This window comes from Giraffa tippelskirchi, chromosome 5, assembly GCF_054371585.1.
Source record: "Giraffa tippelskirchi isolate mGirTip1 chromosome 5, T2T-mGirTip1v1.2.pri, whole genome shotgun sequence".
Classification (NCBI taxonomy): Eukaryota; Metazoa; Chordata; class Mammalia; order Artiodactyla; family Giraffidae; genus Giraffa; species Giraffa tippelskirchi.
The window spans coordinates 178840008-178857436 of NC_137279.1; the positions used below are offsets into that span (position 1 = coordinate 178840008).

General features: G+C 47.2%; 2 long non-coding RNA genes across 2 annotated transcripts; one reads left to right on the top strand and one right to left on the bottom strand.

The window, feature by feature from the left end:
- Positions 1-3082: 3082 nt before the first annotated feature.
- LOC145507465 (uncharacterized) lies at positions 3083-5968 on the top strand. Its single transcript, XR_014054883.1, has 2 exons — positions 3083-3179; positions 4229-5968. It is a non-coding gene; the product is annotated as an uncharacterized LOC145507465 (long non-coding RNA).
- A 1761-nt stretch (positions 5969-7729) lies between these two features.
- Positions 7730-13888, bottom strand: LOC145507464 (uncharacterized). Its single transcript, XR_014054882.1, has 3 exons — positions 13823-13888; positions 12635-12819; positions 7730-10784 (listed from the first exon to the last, which is right to left on the bottom strand). It is a non-coding gene; the product is annotated as an uncharacterized LOC145507464 (long non-coding RNA).
- Positions 13889-17429: the final 3541 nt, after the last annotated feature.

Here is a 17429-nt window from a genome sequence, read left to right on the forward strand (position 1 = left end):
GGGGTGGAAGGGGGAGCGTTTGCAGAAGCCAGAGGGGACATCAGGACAGCTGGGAGAGCCTCCAGGGCAGGCTCGGGCCTGGCCCAGGGACGGCGTCAGAGAGTGGGTGGGGCTGAGCTGAGGCTGTGTGGCTGAGGGGGACAGTGCAGCAGGGCAGGGCTTTGTGACAAGACCGAGGCTCCTACAGTTGCCTCCACAGTGCTGGCCTGGGACAGAGACTTCTGCTGGCTTTAGGGAGGCAACTTAGACCAGCTCAATGCCCCAAAACATGAGCCCCCAACCAAGAGGACCTTGTGTCCTCCTGGGCCAGGAGGCTGGACCACCACTGACAGTAGCAGAGAAGTAGTGCTGAAGTGAGCTACTCTTATAGACCAAGCCTGTCCCACCCACCATCCCCCCCAATCCTGTATCCTTATCCCCATCAATTTTTTTTATTATTTTTTTATTGAAGGATAATTGCTTTATAGAATTTTGTTGTTTTCTGTCAAACCTCAACATGAATCAGCCATAGGTATATATATATGAGCATCTGTTCAGTGCCAGTCCCTGCAGAGACCCTGCCAAGCATGATAATCCTTGGGGGCGAGAACTCTGCCTATCTTGTTTGCGGCTGTACCCCCAGGACCCAGAGCAGGGGCTGGCACAGAGGCTTTCAATAAACATTTGTTGGATGACAGGATAAACTCATTTTATTCTCACAAACACCTGAGAGGCAGACACTGTTACTCCCATTTTCTAGATGAAGAAAATGAGGCTCAGGAACGGAAGTGAGTAGACTGCTTCCTTGGAACTCAAACTGGAGCCTGGGTTTGCTCCTCACCGAGCACTAGAGATAGGGGGAAAATGAGCTTTGAGGCAAATCGTTTCCCTTCTCTGAGCCTCATTTTCCTTATCTATGAAATGGGACTATATTTACATGTTGGGGATGATTAAGCCCATCTGTGTAAAGTCAAATGTCAGACAAATATATGCTCCTTTCATTCTTCTCCTCCTTGGGTTAGCCCTGATATTCTAAACTTCGACACAACCACACCTGGTACCCATGATGACTGCAAGTCTCCCCTCTTTCTGTACAACATGAAGGACGTGTATTTGTTTGCTGGGGCTGCTGCAACAAAGTACCGAAGCGGCTTAAAAGAACAGGAGTTTTATTGTCTCACAGTTCTGGAGACTAGCAGTCTGAAATCAAGATGCTGGCAGGGCCACACTCTCTCTGAAGGCTCTGGGGGTGAGTCCTTCTTCACCTCTTCCTGCTTCTGGGGCTTGCTGGTGATCCTGGCAGTCCTTGTCATACAGACACATCATTCCAGTCTCTGCCTCTGTCTTCACACAGCAGTCTTTCCCATCCCTTCTCCCTGTCTTCACATGGCGTTGTCCTCTCTGGATCTGTCTCCTTACGATGACACCAGCCACACTGGATTTAGAGTCCACCCTATTCCACTATGACCTAATCTTAACTAATTACATCTGCAAAGACTTTGTTTCAAAAAAAAAAAGATCCAAAGCTAAAGTTTCAGGAAGAGCATAAACTTCAGGGTGGGGAACACTATTCAACCCACTACAAGTGGTGTACCAGAAAAGGTGGGGGGTTTGGAGACCTGCAGGAACGGCTTCAGATTCTGCCTCTTTCACCAGGAGGCTGGACTGTAGACTCCTCTGAGTCTTGTTTCTTACCATGTAGAGTGGGGACAGCAACTCTGACCTCCCAGGGATGTTGAAAGGAAAAGATGAAGTGAGGACTTGACAGCAGTGCCCGGCAGAAGACCCCAGCATCTCACTGTGGCCTCACTGCCCGGGCCAGCCCCTCCTGCCCACGTGACCTTCCTCGGGATTGTCCTGACCTGGCCTGTCATCTTCCTGATCCGGTGATCCGATCTGATCACTGGGCAACAGTGTTCTTCTCCTGGCCCTGCTAAGTGACTGCTCTGTTCCTCAGAGCCTCTGTTATCTGATCAAACAGGTGAGAGGCCTGGATCAGATGATCTCGAAGGTTCCATTGGAACCCGACGTTCACAGTGCCCTGATATCGCCTCACAAAATACTAAAGTAGTCTGGAATTCTGTAGAGCCATGACTGGTCAGAGAAGGAGTCCTAGGGAAAGGAATGAGGTTTCTAGGACCTTCCAGCTGCCCCTCTCACCAGGTCCCCTGAGGCCCACCAGGCCATGGAAGCAGCAGACTTCCCAAGCCAGTGAGCCTCTGCCTGTGAGGAGCCCCCAGACATTCACCCAGAGGCCCCTGGGTTGTCTGCTTCTGACCTCGGCTGCAGCCCCAGCCCCAGTGCTGGAGGACAGGGAGCTGTGGACACAGGCAGTGAATGCCAGCTCCATCATGGACTCCCTATGTAACCTGGGCCTGGTCCCTTACCTCAGTTTCCCTGTCTGCAAAATGGAGATGCACCTACCCCCAGAGTGGGCAGGAAAATGAAAGATGATGACATGGAGAAGGAGCTGCGTAATCTCTGGGGCATTGTAAGGAAGTCTCTCTCTCTGGCCTTCAGCATGGCCTTGCCCTCTGTCTCCTGGTCCATTGGGCCCCTGGGCCCATCACTGCCTCCCCAACCTTACTCTCAGACTGAGGCCCCTCTGGAATGAAGCATGCTGGGAAGAAAGGCCATAGACTCTCAGTGAATTAGAATAGTGACAGCAACCAGTCCCACTGATGTGCCAGCTAATAGGAGGAGGGGGGAGGCTAAGTAACAGATGGCCTCTTGTGTGCCAGGCACTGGGCCGTGTGCACCTGCTCATTTCATCCTGATGGCCACACTCTGGAGCCATTGGTGCTATTCCCGTTTTGCAGATGGGGACACTGAGGGTATCTGCTGAGGAAATTGAGGCAGTATCTGCCGGAGAAACCATACGGGGTCGTTGTGAGTATGATAACAGTAATAATATTTAATAAACATCACCCTCATCATCACTATCTTTATTATCAAGTGCTTCCTTATCTTACTTATTTATCAAGTGTAGCCTCTATGCTAATTGATTCCATGGTTCTCTCTTGATCCTTAATTAATCCCGAGAGGTTGGCATTATTTTAGAGGGGGCAGCAGAGGCTCAGAGAAGTCAAATAACTTCCCCTAGGTCACAGAACAAAGAGCTAAGCCAGAGTTTTCCAACCCCAAAGCTGATGCTTTCCCCACTGCAACTGTTTTCTCTCACCTGGTTGCCGCCTGCATAGGTGAGTGATGTCACATGGGTGGTACAGACTGCCCAAGCCAAGTGTGGCCAACACAGCAGCAAATGGGATAGGCCATCATCTGCATCCATGTTTTGTGAAACGTGTTCAGTCCACACCCTTAATTTCTACTTATTTTTTGGCTATGCTCCATGCAGCATGTGGGAACTTAGTTCCCTGACGAAGGATCAAGCCCTGTGCCCCATGTAGCAGAAGTCTTAACCACTGGATCACCAGGGAAATTCTTTAATTTTTACTTTTTAATCACTATAATGTGATACTTAGATAAGAGTAAGTGAGAACAAGTCAAAAATGTGGTCCATGCAAATGATAAAGCTTTCCTAAGCTCTCATCACCCAGGTACCAAGAGATGGCTCCTTCAGGTGGCCTGGCCGTCCCATGCCCAGCATCCTGCGACCTGGGTTCAGCCCCAGTCTGCCTTGCAATTGCATGTCTACTGGTCCTCCAGGTGCTCTGCGTGTCTGAGCATGGCCTACATGACAGTGGCTGTAACTGTGGCTGTAGGCTGACTGTATCCATGTTCTCTGCACCTGCCTTTCAGAGGCCTCCTCACCCAGTAGAGGGACCTAATGCCATACACCCTTGCCGCAGGCCTGGCTGCCTTCTGTGTGCTTCTTCTGAGCCTTCATTTTATCTCCTGGCCTCTCCTTTATAGCTCAGCATGAAAACAGCACAAGAGCTGAGCCCAGCAGCCCGGGGTTAGTGTCCCAGTGGTGACCTCAGGTGCTTCTCCCTGAGCCTCAGTTCCTCAGGCATAAGGCAAATTTGGCAATACCTACTTCACAGCATTACTATGAGAATGGTGATAATAATCACAAAGATAATAATATTTATCAAGGGTCTGACAAGGGCTAGCTCCATGCTAAGTGATTCCATGGCTCTCTTTGATCCTTCACCAACTGGAGAGGTTGCTTTTATTGTCATCCTCATCTCACAGGTGAAGACGTAGTAACAGAAGTTTCTGGCACATAGGAGGCACTTGACAAGTACTAGCTCTGTCTCACAGCGTTGTTTTTTTTTTTTTTAAACAGGTGAACTTCATAAACTAAAGCAGCTACACTCAAGTCATATCAGGGTACACAGCCGTTGTTCCCACTCGGGATATCTATATGTGTCCAGCTTGCTGTGTGAGTCCCGCTTGGCAAACTGCATGTCCAGGCTGCTTCCTTGTTCTGAAATATACCATCCTCAGGTCAGCTTAGCTGAACCTGTGAAGAGGGTGTGCTGGGATCAGGAGACGTGGTCCCAGGGCCAGCCCTGCCAATGTTTCTTTGAACTTTTCTGCACCTCAGTTGCTTTGTTTGTGTCTCAGAGGGGGGTAGTTGGAAAGGAGTGGCAGACAGTAGATACTCCGAAACTGTTGGTCCACAGCCTCCGAAACTGTTGGTCCACAGCCTCTCCATCCAGTTTAGTCATGTGAATAAGTCAGAGTTAACGATCAATCCCAAATCCTGACCAGCCCAATACACATGAGAACCATAAACACAGGGAACCAATCAAGGGTCAAGTGTGGAGAGGAGGGAACATGGGGTCTACTGGTGGGGCTGGACAGGTCCCCTGTCCCCACAGTGTAGCAGGTACGACTCTCTTTGCCTGCCAGGAGGCATAGTTACCCCTTGTATTCTATTGCAATAACTGTCCTCAGTCTAGGTTTATGGTTCATCTCTTCACCCATTTTATAACAAAATTCTTAGTCCTTTTCCTCAGTTAATCATGCTGTTGTTGGCATATGAGCCATTTTATAAATATGGGGATTCCCCCCCAGGTCCCTTTTTTGGAATCGAGGTGATATGAATGATGGATGAAAGAAGAACAGATGCAGGAAGTAAGTCACATGAAGGGTAAAGACAGAACCAAGGCATCATCCACACACACCTGCCAAACTTCTAGCATCCCTTCTCTGAGAAGTCTCCCAGACCCCTGAGGCCATATCAGTCCTTCCTCCTCTGTTCCTGGTGCCTGTTTCTTGTCCTATTCACCCTGGCCTGTAATTATGAACATTTGTTCCCACATATGTTTACTGGTCTGTGAGGTCCTCTAGCACTGGATTTTATCCCACTCATGTCTCAGATCCTGCACAGGACCTGAATGGGGGGCCGGAGAGGGTGGGGAAAGGGAGCAAGAGAGGCTTCCTGAAGGTGAAATGCTTGAGCTGGGTCTCCTGATAATTTCCTGAATATTTATGAGATGCCAAGCGAGGTTTCCAAGAATGACATATCCAGAAAACATGTACCTATAGGGCCTCCTACAGAGAGGCACGTGACAGTCTAAGGTCACAGCCGTGGTTATAATAGGGAAACACTGGAGGCCACCTGGAGGAGATTATGTTATGCCTCAACCATGCAGAGGAAAACCACGCAGCTCTTAAAAAGAATAAATAGACCTCCATGTGCTAATACAGAAAGGTGTCCATGATGCAACATTAAATGAAAAAAGAAGTGACAGAAAAGTAGTAGTGCCTACAGCATGCTGGGCACTGTGTATAATATATGATTCTGTTTCTGTCAATACTACACATGTGCATTATATTTGCATGTATGGATCCACATATATAGAAGTCCCATACATATATACGTGTATATATGTATGTGTGTGTGTGTGTGTGTGTGTGTGTGTGTGTGTGTGTATGAAGGATTTCCCCAAACTGTTAAGATTAGTTAGTTCCAATCAAGAGCTAATAATGAAGGTTAGGGAGAGCCTCCTCTTTTACTTTATATAGTTTTGTATTGTTGAATAGCTTTACAACAAATAAAGAACAATAAAGGAAAAAAGAGGTAAATGCTGTCATGAGTAATGAGTGCCCTGGGAATAGCTCAACTGACAAGCACAGTGACTCAGTAAAGCGGTCCAGTGACCTGGTTGGTCTCTTTGCCTCCATCGTCCCAGGACAGGCCTGATGAGTGCACAGCCTAGGCAGACAGATTCTGATGGGAAGACCCTTGGCAAAGGTTCCAGGAACCAGGAAAACCAGGCGACTTAGCCTCCACTGAGGAGGGATGTGACTGGTGACCCCTCTGGAGAAGTAGGGGTCATCTCAGATGCCTGAGTATTGGGGCTGACCCTTTGCAGGAGCTGAGCCCTGTTCTCTCTGTGGGCCTTGAGATGGAGTCATGTGGACAAGACCCCATGCTCTCAGACCAGGAAGAGCCTTAGAAATCATCAAGCCCATTGCCACCTTGTCCTATTGATCTGAGACTGGATGGGAACCAAGCCTCTGAGACATTGTGAGACATCTGGGTAGGGGCAGAGCTGGCCAGAATGCAGACATCATGATGCTAAGTGGGAGATTTTCCAGGCTCCCTCAGAGCCTCCCGGGTGGGAGTGGCATGGTGAGTAGAAAGAGCATGGGTCTGGAAGACACACAGACCTGGTTCTAGGCCTAGATGCCCAGCCTTGAGACCCTAGAGCCTCAGCCACCTCCTCAGGAAAATGAAGATAATACTACCAAGCTGAGGGTGATTGTGAGAATTGAAGACTTGGTACAAACAAGCCCCCAAGTTTAGTAGGACTTTATCTGTGGCATTCAGGGTGAGTGGTATCTTTAAGAAGAGATGGGAGTTTATGGATCGGGACAAGGGTAGCTGGAGATTTGGACTCTGGCCTTTAGGACTTGTGGCTTTATATATCTCAGAGAGTGAAATCGACACTAGTCCAGGCAAAAGAAGGTGGAGGAAGGCAGCAGTTAAGAACTCAGGTCTGGAGTAAGTCGCTGATACAAATTCCAGTTTTCCTCATTTCTAATCATATGCCCTCTCTAGGCCTTACATTCTTCATCACAAAAATGAGGTTAATAGTAATTCTAACCTTTCAGGATTATCATGAGGATTCGATGAAATAATACAGGTAAATTACCTAGTACAGTGCCTGGCACTCTTTGGAGTTATAAGACAGAGGCACTGAAGGCCTTTCTACCTGAGAGGGAAGGATCCAGAGTTCCTAATGGACCTCAGGGTTATCGCTGGGAGAAGAGACCATCAGAAAGAGGAGGTATGTGGCTTTGGCAACCACAATATGGAGTGGTGCAGAGGGTCAAGCCGTAAGAGTCAGACAGATCTGAGTTGAATACCAGCATCACTACCTTAGCTGTGTAACTTCAAACAAGTTATTGCACTTCTCCAAGTCTGTTTCCTTATCCCCCCAAATGGATTGGCATACCTGTTCCTGCTCTACCAGAACATATTAAAGTAAAGCTCCAAACTACTTTGCCTAAGGCTCCCTCTCTCCATCTGCTTCCTCCCCACCTCCTCGCTCCTGACCACCATCTCACAGTCTCCAGAACAGAGCACTGGACTTGGAGTCTCAAAGACTTTCCTTCCAGACCCAGAGCATCACCTGTCTGGGTCATCCCACATGTGGGACTTTGAGCAAATCACTGTGCTTGGCAGAATCTCAGTTTCCATGTTTGGGTTGGGGAGATTCCTGCATCCTCACAAGATTGAGGCAATTTTGTGACAACTTAGTAACAACAAAGGCAATAAATGTGAACATATGTGAACATGCTTTATCCACTACTTTGAGTAAATTTTACTGACTGAATCTTAACTTTCTTTTATATTTTTGATACCTACATTTAACAAGTCATTTTAAGAACAACTCAATTTTACTCTCCTTAACCAACTAATCACCTTGAAACTGAACATGGAAAGAGCACATATGTTGAGTCCAGGACCTGGTTTAGATTTTGACTCTAACCCTGTAGCCTTGGGCAGGTCACTTCATCTCCCTGAGTCCCAGTTCTCTTAGCTATAAAGAGGCAATGGATTTATCTGAGGGAAACCAAAGCACTGTTTTCAAAAGACGTCTGCTCTCCCAGGGCTTCCCTTGTGGCTCAGCTGGTAAAGAATCCACCTACAGTGCAGGAGACCTGGTTCGATCCCTGGGTTGGGAAGATCCCCTGGAGAAGGGAAGGGCTACCTGCTCCAGTATTCTGGCCTGGAGAATTCCATGGACTCTATAGTCCATGGGGTTGCAAAGAGTCAGACATGACTGAGCGACTTTCACTTCACTTCACTTCTGCTCCCCCATGTTCACTGCAGTAATATTTACAATAGCCTAGACATAGAAACAACCTTAGTGTCCATAGGTTGACGAATGGATGAAGAAAAAATGAGACATACACATATATAGTGGAATATTATCCATAAAAAGAAGGATATCCTACCATTTGTGACAACATGGATGGATCTTGAAGGCATTATGCTAAATGAAATAAATCTGATACAGACAAATACTGTGTGATCTCATTTATGTGTGGAATCTAAAACACCTTATCACAGATACAGAGAACAAACTGGTGGTTGCTAGAGGAGGTGAGGGTAGGCAAAATGGATAAAGGTGTTCAAAAGGTGCAAACTTCCAGTTATAAGATAAATAAGTCCTGCACATGTAATGTACAGTGTAGTGACTATAGCTAATACTACTGTTGTATATTTTTAAAGTTGCCAGGAGTAGATCTTAGCAAGTTGCTAAGAGTAAATCTGTCAGCAAAGAGATGTCACTGCTGACAAAGGTCCATAGAGTCAAAGCTATGATTTTTCCAGTAGCCACGTACAGGTGTGAGAGTTGGACCATAAAGAAGGCTGAGTGCCGAAGAACTGATGCTTTCAAACTGTAGTGTTGGAGAAGACTCTTGAGAGTCCCCTGGACAGCAGGGCGATCAAACCAGTCAACCCTAAAGGAAATCAACTGTGAATATTCATTGGAAGGATTTATGCTGAAGCTGAAGCTCCAATACTTTGGGCACCTGATGCGAAGAGCTGACTCATAGGAAAAGACCTTGATGCTGGGAAAGATTGAGGGCAGGAGGAGAAGAGGGTGACAGAGGATGAGATGGTTGCATGGCATCACTGACTCAATGGACATGAGTCTGAGCAAAATCCAGGAGATAGTGAAGGACAGGGAAGCCTGGCACGCTGCAGTCCAGGAGGTTGCAGAGTTGAAAATGACTGAGCAACTGAACAACAACAACAGAGAGTAGATCTTAAAATTTCTCATCACAAGAAAAAAATTGTAACTAGAGTGGTGTGGATGGTAATTAAACTTATTGCAGTAATCATATTGCAATACATACAGATATCAAATCATTATGTTGTACACCTAAAACTAATATGTCAATTATATACTGTTTTTTCAAAAGAGTCATTAATAATACCTACTTAAAAGGGTTATTGTGTGAATGATAATGACAACAATAGTAACAACAGACATAGGGGAGGACAGGGACCTGGCCCCACAATCACCCACCAGATAGACCCACTCTGGAGACGTAGACCAGATACCCAGGCATATGGAGGCATTTCCATCAAGCAGACTATCACCTGTAAACATGCTTGAAAACACTGCCATCACCTGTGCTTTGGCTGTTACTTGAGGTGAGAAAGGGAGCAGGCTTGGGGTCCGCCTGGCTAAAACTGGGTTCCTGGGTAACCTTCTGCACAGTCTCTTCACAGACCAAAGCTTCCTCTTGAAGAAAGGTCTGGGGCTTTGCTGGGAGGATCTGTGGATGAGATATTTCAGGACAAGGAAGCAGCCCAGGCATGCAGTTTGCCAAGCTGGAATCACAGAGCAAGCTGGACATGTGAAGATGTCCCAGGTGGGAACAATGGCTGTATACCCCAGCATGGCTTGAGCATAGCTGATTTAGTTTATGAACTTAATGGCTGAAAAAACAAAAGCTGTAAAAAGGAACCAGCACTTGTCAAGTGCTTACTTTATGCCAGAAACTCCTATTACTACATCTTCACCTGTGAAATGGGGATGATGATAAAATAATGGCAACCTCTCTCGGTTGATGAAGGATCAAGGAGAGCCATGGAATCACTTAGCATGGAGCCTAACTCTGTTGCTGCTGCTGCTGCTGCTGCTAAGTCACTTCAGTCGTGTCCAACTCTGTGTGACCCCATAGACGGCAGCCCACCAGGCTCCCCCGTCCCTGGGATTCTCCAGGCAAGAACACTGGAGTGGGTTGCCATTTCCTTCTCCAATGCATGAAAGGGAAAAGTGAAAGTGAAGTCGCTCAGTTGTGTCCGACTCTTCGCGACCCCATGGACTGCAGCCTACCAGGCTCCTCAGTCCATGGGATTTTCCAGGCAAGAGTACTGGAGTGGGGTGCCATTGCCTTCTCCGCTACACTCTGTAAGCCCCTGATAAACAGAAGCCCATATTTTCATAAAGCATAGCACAGCAGGGAGGGGGTTCACTGAGCCGGGGATCACAAGAGGGTGTGGGCACTTGAGAGGAAGGAATGGATTTTGGTTTGGAGGCGCTGAGTTGGAGGTGTCTGTAGGACGGCCAGGGAGGACATCTGCTTGGCAGACATTGATATGAAGTCCAAGGCTCTGAGAAAAGGTGTGGACAGGAAATGTGGTCTTGAATCCTTGGCACCAAGATGGAGAAACTATGGGAGGGGCTAAGACCCTGAGGTGATAGGTGATGTGGAGCAAGATGCGAAGAGAGCAGGGAGTCCCAGGCGCTGATGAAGGACACTAGCAGATTACGGGGAGCTGAGCGCCGGCCGCCTGCAAAGGATTCCGGGAACTTCAGAGGAGTCTGGGAAGGAGCAGCCAGGGGATTAAGAAATGGTGGGCTCTGGAAAATCAAGAGAAAAGAGAGGTTAAAGAAGAAGGAACTGGTAAACAGTGCAGATACAGCACACAGGTCAAGAAAGCCAAGCTTAAAAGCATGTGCTGCAGTATATACTTTCTCAGACCAGGGGCAGGCCAGAAAGTGAGGCAGCAACTACTCCCAGCATTCACCACCAGCCCCCAGTGAGAGCAAGGCTAACCTCTAAAGCTCACATAAGAAATCCTAGGCATTCAAGGACCTCACAGTGGAGCCCAAAGACCCTCCAGAGGCAGTGTAGGCATGGGAGGGCTGAACCCCTCTGCATGAGGCCCCGCCACATCTCTAAACAGCCGTGAGCCTCCATTTCCTCATATGTGTAAAGGGGATAATATGCAAACTTTATATCAGGGTTGTAAGAATTGGATGACATCATTTTACGAGAGACTTGGTAGAGTGTGGCCACTCAACATAAGTTCGTACTCTCACTCTTTATTTTAATATAAAAATGTCTATCCCTGATGATGATCCCAGATCAAGAAAAAGTTAAGTTTAAGTCAAGTCTCCTCTTTTAGAGAACATAGGGAATACTTAAGAAAGAGTCACACTGTCACACTTGTCTTACTTTTGAAGACTTGGTGATGGGCTACCCCAGGCATGACCTCCAAGCTCCCCTTCAGCCCCCTCATCCCGTGCTCTCCTGAGAGAAGTGGCCATCCGTGGACGACCTCTCATTCAGACAACAGTGGGGAGCCTGCCCGGCCAGGCCAAAAGGCCCAGTGGCCTGAGGGAGAGGGAAGAAAGCCATGCAGAGTCTAACAGAGGCACTTGGGCGAGGACAAGTTTATGAAAGTAAGTTCAGTCATTCCTAAAATGACCTGTAAAGATTCAGTCACAATTAACATTTACACCTATTACTGAGAGAGACACATTACATATATTATCTCAGCCATTACCCCTACCAACTTGTGAGGAAGGGACATGGAAACCAAAATTCTGTCCAAAAAACTGATTTGCTCAAAGTCCCACAGATGATAGATGATGGCTCTGGGATTGGAAGGCAAGTCTGTGGGCAGGAAGGAGGAGCCAGCTGGATTTGAGAAGCTAGGAAGGCAGTGGATGAAGGGAGGGGGCCATGGGCAGTGTGATGTCTGGGTTTTACCCTAATAAATCCTGGTGGAGCAGGAATAAGCACAGGGAGGGGCTGGGACCTGACCGTACAACCACCTACTGTTGGTGGGACAGCTTTGCAGAGACAGACCAGACATCAGAGCAGATGGAGGTTTTCCATCCAGCAGACTGCCACCTGCAAACACACCTCCAAACACTGCCATCACCTGTCCTTCTTCTGTTCCTTAGGGAAGGAGTCATGACAAGGAAGGAGGCAGGGTTGGGAGCTTGCCTGCCTGAGACTGAGCCCTACTGGTGTCTGTGGTGGCTAGGAAGCCAGGAACAACCTGCCCACCAGTCAGGTGACTACCCAAGCTCTCCAGAGTGGGGAAGAGGTCAGAGCTCTCTGAGCTTCCGTTTCCTCACTAGGGAAACAGAGATAAGAAAACCTATATTGAGACTTCCCAGGAGCTCCAGTGGTTAAGACTTCTTCTTCCAATGCAGAGGGTACAGGTTTGATCCCTGGTCAGAGAGTTAAGATCCCACAGGCCTCGCAGCCAAAAAATTAGAACACAAAACAAAAGCAATATTGTAACAAATTCAATAAAGACTTTAAAAATGGTCCACATCAAAAAAATCTTTTAAAAATAATAATAATAAAATAAGAAAACCCACATCACAAGGTTTTCCAAGAAATATGTAAGAGAACACATAAAGGGCACCTGGAGACTTCCTGGCGTAGAGCACGTGATCCTCCTTCCTCTTACCTCATACTTGTCAGATGAGGAAACTGAGGCTCAGACAGGGGCAGTGACTTGTCCACGGTCACACATCAAGTGAGCTGGTGATACAGCCAAGACTGGAACCAAGATCTCCTGACAGCCAGAGGCCCTATCCCTTGACACATTCTTTCCTCCTGGGTGGGGGTGATGCGTTAGATACAACACCCAACCTATTCAGACCACATTAATAGAGGTGAAGTCTAGACCTGTCTCACACCTGTCTAACACCACAGCCACTAGTCACAGGAGGTTACTGAGTACTTGAAACATGGCTTTTCCCAAATGGGATGTGCTCTAAATGTGAAAACACCAGATTTTGAAGATTTCTTTAATTTTAAGAAAAATTTTAAGATGTCTCATTAATGATTTTTATGCTGAATGGTTTATGTTGAAATAATACTTTGAATATATTAGGTTAAGAAAATATAGCTGTAAGTTCATGTTACCTATACACATTACTTTTTTATTTGGTCTTGTGGCATCTTAGTTCCCCAACCAGTGATTGAGCCCTTTAGCAGTGGGAATGCGGAAACGCAGAGTCCTAACAACCAGGGGAACTCCGGAGAATTTCCACCCTCTACATTTAAGGTGGTTACTAGAAAACTTGCCCACTTTATACTGCTGTTGGACCACACAGGTCTCAAATGTAGAAGGAGATGGGATTGCCCCTCTCTGTGCAGAATTCTAGACTGCACATCTCAAGAGGCACAAATGCAGGGAGGGGCATAACCAGAGAGAGCAGGGGCCACAGGAGGAGGTCACAGCTTTGCACAACACCAAGGGCATCTCTGACATCACAGTCCAGTGGGGCTGTAATCAGTGACCCCACAAAGTATGTCACAGAAGGGACAGTTGAAGGACCTGGACTGGTTCCACCTGGAGAGGAGACTTAGAGAGGGGACCTGATCTCTGTCTCCAAATAGCAGAGGACAGTCACGGGGCCAAGGGAGCAGATGTGTTCTGTGTGGCATGAAAGAGGAGAGCTGAGGTCTCAGGAAGAGCTCCAGTGGCACAAACTTCTCCTCCCAGGCAGGCCAGGACCATCCTCAACTGGGCTGGATGGCCTCTTCCAGGGGTGCAGAGGGTGAAGGGAGCCTGGTGGATTTTTCTTAGAAGCGATTTAGCATGCAAGGAAAAAATGTTCATGACCTACAAAGAAATGTGTCCTCATACCTGGAGGCTCTGGGGCACCTCTGGGCTGGGTGGCTGTGCCAGGGAAGTCAGGACAGAGGGGTTCCTGGGCTTCCAGCCTAATAAACATAACACTACAGTAACAGCTTATTGAGCATCTACTATGCACCAGGGGACTGTACACACATTATTACTTTCCCTCTCACCCACCCTGATGAGGTAGCTACTACTTGTCCCATTAGGAGGGTAGGGAAGCTGAGGCTCAGAGAGGAGGAGTGGACAGGAGCCTTGTCCAAGGTTACACTGCCAGGGCGAGCTGGGATTTGAACCTGGTCTGGCTGACAGCAGTGCCCACAGGCATGGGGTGGCCTCCTTGGGGAGCCAGAGGGGCAAGGGCCAGCGGAGCTGGGGGACTGGCTCCTTGTTCACGGGAAGCCAGGGCCCCACTGGGCTCTCCAATTAGTGAGAGCAGAGAAATCAGAGGCAGCAACAAGCTCTGCTAATGAGCTGCCACATTAAACAATGAGTCACACTTCCATACGGTGCCGCTCCAGCCCTAACCCGGAACAAACAAGCTGTGAGAAACAGTTTACAAAACAGTGAGGTGTGACTGTCTCCCTGCTGCCGCCCGCCGCTGCCACCACCACCAGCACTGCAGCCACTGCCGAGCCCGCCGCCCACGGGCGCAGAGACGGGGCTGGGAGGGGCTCCCAGCCCGCCCTGGCTTCTGAGCTCAGAGGAGTCCCCATCTCCGAATGATCCCAGGGCACACCTCAAGGCACAGCTTCCACCACCATTCTAGCTATCTCCAGAAACACCAGGGGCTCTGTCATTGGCCCATTCTGTGACTTAAGGCAGATGACTTGATCTCTCTGGGTCTCAGTTCCTTTACTGTATTTTGGGGGTAATAATAACATCCAGCTCATTTTCCAATTGTGGTGCTTCAGTGTGATCATCACATGGACTGCCTGGCACCCAGTAGGTATGCAGTAAATCCTGGCTCCTTTCTCTCTCTTCTCTGTGTAGGGAATCCAGATCACAGCCAACCTCACGGAGGTTAAAATGTTAAGTTGCTTGGTTGTGTCTGACTCTGTGACCCCACGGACTGTAGCCTGCCAGGCTCCTCAGTCCATGGAATTTTTCCAGGCAAGGATACTGGAGTGGGTTGCCATTTTCTTCTCCAGGGATCTTCCCGACCCAGGGATTGAACCCGGGTCTACCCACACTGCAGGCAGCCTCTTAACCATCTGAGCCACAAGCACTTACATAACCTCACAGAAGGTTCCCAATAATAGTGACTGCTTTCCTTGTCCTACTCCGTATTATACTTCTTTCTGTCCCTGGCCTACTCCCTCCTGAACTGTGGGGAGGAACTGCTCTGCTCATTTCCATACCCCCAGGTCCAGCACAGATGAAGGTGCAGAGCAACAGGCTTTAGGGATAGATTATGCCTCTGGCAGTTAATAGCTGTGGGGTCCTGAGCAGCTATGGTAAGAACCATTCCTTGAACCCCACCCTGTGAAAGACAATGTGCCCAGTGCTACATGTGCATCTTCTCATTTCACGCAATGATGAGTATTATACCATCTCACAGGTGAGGAACTTGATTCTCAGAGCATTTAAGTAAATAGCTTGAGGTGGTGGCTTTGCAGTGCATCGACTTGGCTCAGCTGGACTACATTTCCCAGAATTCCCTTTCCTCTACAGTCCTGGTTAGAATCTTTTAGTGGTTCTGCTTCTTTAATTGAACCCTGACTGATACACATGGGCAAAGGTTCCATAGTACATAGCGATGGAGCTGGAATTCAAAATGTTTGTCTGTCACTCAGCTCTAGATTTTTAACTATTCTACTTGATAACAATAGCTTTAATACTTACATAGTAACTATAAACCAGTTTTATCTCATTTAATTCTCATAACAATGCTATAAGGTAGCGTTTATTATTATCCTTTCAGGTTACAGCTGAGGAAACTGAGGCACAGAGAGGTTAAATAATTTGTCCAATATCACACAACTAATAACTGGGTAATCGGAGAGTCAAAGCCAGAAGTTTGGTTACATAATCCATCTTTTTACCTATTATATTATTCTATCTCTCAGCTCTACTATAACTCATTCTCTAAGTCCCAATTCTCCTCAATCTGTAAAATGGGGATAATCATACTTAATATATAAGATTATAGTGATAATTAAATGTGAAAATGTAATTATAGGGCTTCTGGGAAGAAGAAACAACAGGGAGTGGATTTACCCTCTGTCTCGAGCAACTGAAAAGACAGATAAAGTAAATAAAACCACAGTTTTCAGACAGTGAACATCAGGCAGCACAAAATAGCAATCCCTGAGAGAGGTGAAACTAATGAGGTGAGCCCTCCGATTGCCAGCTTCTGCCTGGGGAGTGTTTCCAGGCTGCAGCACAGGGAGCAGGGTCCCAGCTGTCTGCTTGCTTTGAGGAGGCAGAGCAAGGAGTCTGGGGAGGACAAAGCAACTAGAGTTCACAGGACAGAGAACTGCAGAGAAGAGAGCTTCAGCGATCTGAAGAGAGCTCCCCTCAAGCCTTCAACTGAATGCTTAATAGCACTTGTATGTGAAGAAACTACCCAAGCTTGAGGAAAGAACATCTCAAAGAAGCAAAGGAAACAATTTCCAAAGTACGCACAAGACCTGGAATGGTTTGTATTCCTACCAACCAGAGTGGAAAGCCTCATAAATTGTGGGGCATCAAGTTGATTCCGCAGAAGAGTATTGCTTCAGTAGTGGAAAAAAGGTAATTGTCTTGCCTGATAAAGTTGAAAAGCAAGTCTCAGCAGAATCAAACTCTTTTTGAGTAACTTGACTGCATCCTAGAGCAAAGCTCAAGAATACTGAATACACATTGCTAAAATGGCCAGCACACAGCAAGGTAAAATTCACAACATCTGGCATCCAGCTGAAAACTACCATGCATGCCAAAAAGCAGGAAAATACATCCTATAATAAGGAGAAAAGTTAATCAGTAGAAACAGACCCCCGAATAACAGGAGATAGAATTAGTATACAAGGACATTAAAACAATATAACTATATTCCACATGCTCAAGAAGCTAAAGTAGAGATTGATCATGTTAAATAGACACTAGGAAAAACAGCCCAAATCAAACTTCTAGAGATGAAAAATACAATATTTGAAAAAAAAATACACAGGATGGGATTAACAGCAAATTTGATCACACAGAAAAAAAAAGATTAGTAAATTCATAGACATAGCAATAGAAAGTATCTAAAATGAAACACAGTGAGGAAAAAAGCTTTTTAATGGACAGATTATCAATGAACTGTGGAACAACTCCAAGAGGAGTTGCATTACATGTAATTGGAATCCCCAGTAAGGCTTCTCTGATAGCTCAGTTGATAAAGAATCTGCCTGCAATGCAGGAGACCCTAGTTCTACCCCTGGGTGGGGAAGATCCCCTGGAGAAGAGATAGGCTACCACTCCAGTATTCTTGGGCTTCCCTTGTGGCTCAGCTGGTAAAGAATCTGCCTGCAATGCAGGAGACCTGGGTTTGATCCCTGGGTTGGGAAGATCCTCTGGAGAAGGGAAAGGCTACCCACCCCAGTATTCTGGTCTGGAGAATTCCATGGACCGTATAGTCCATGGGGTCGCAAAG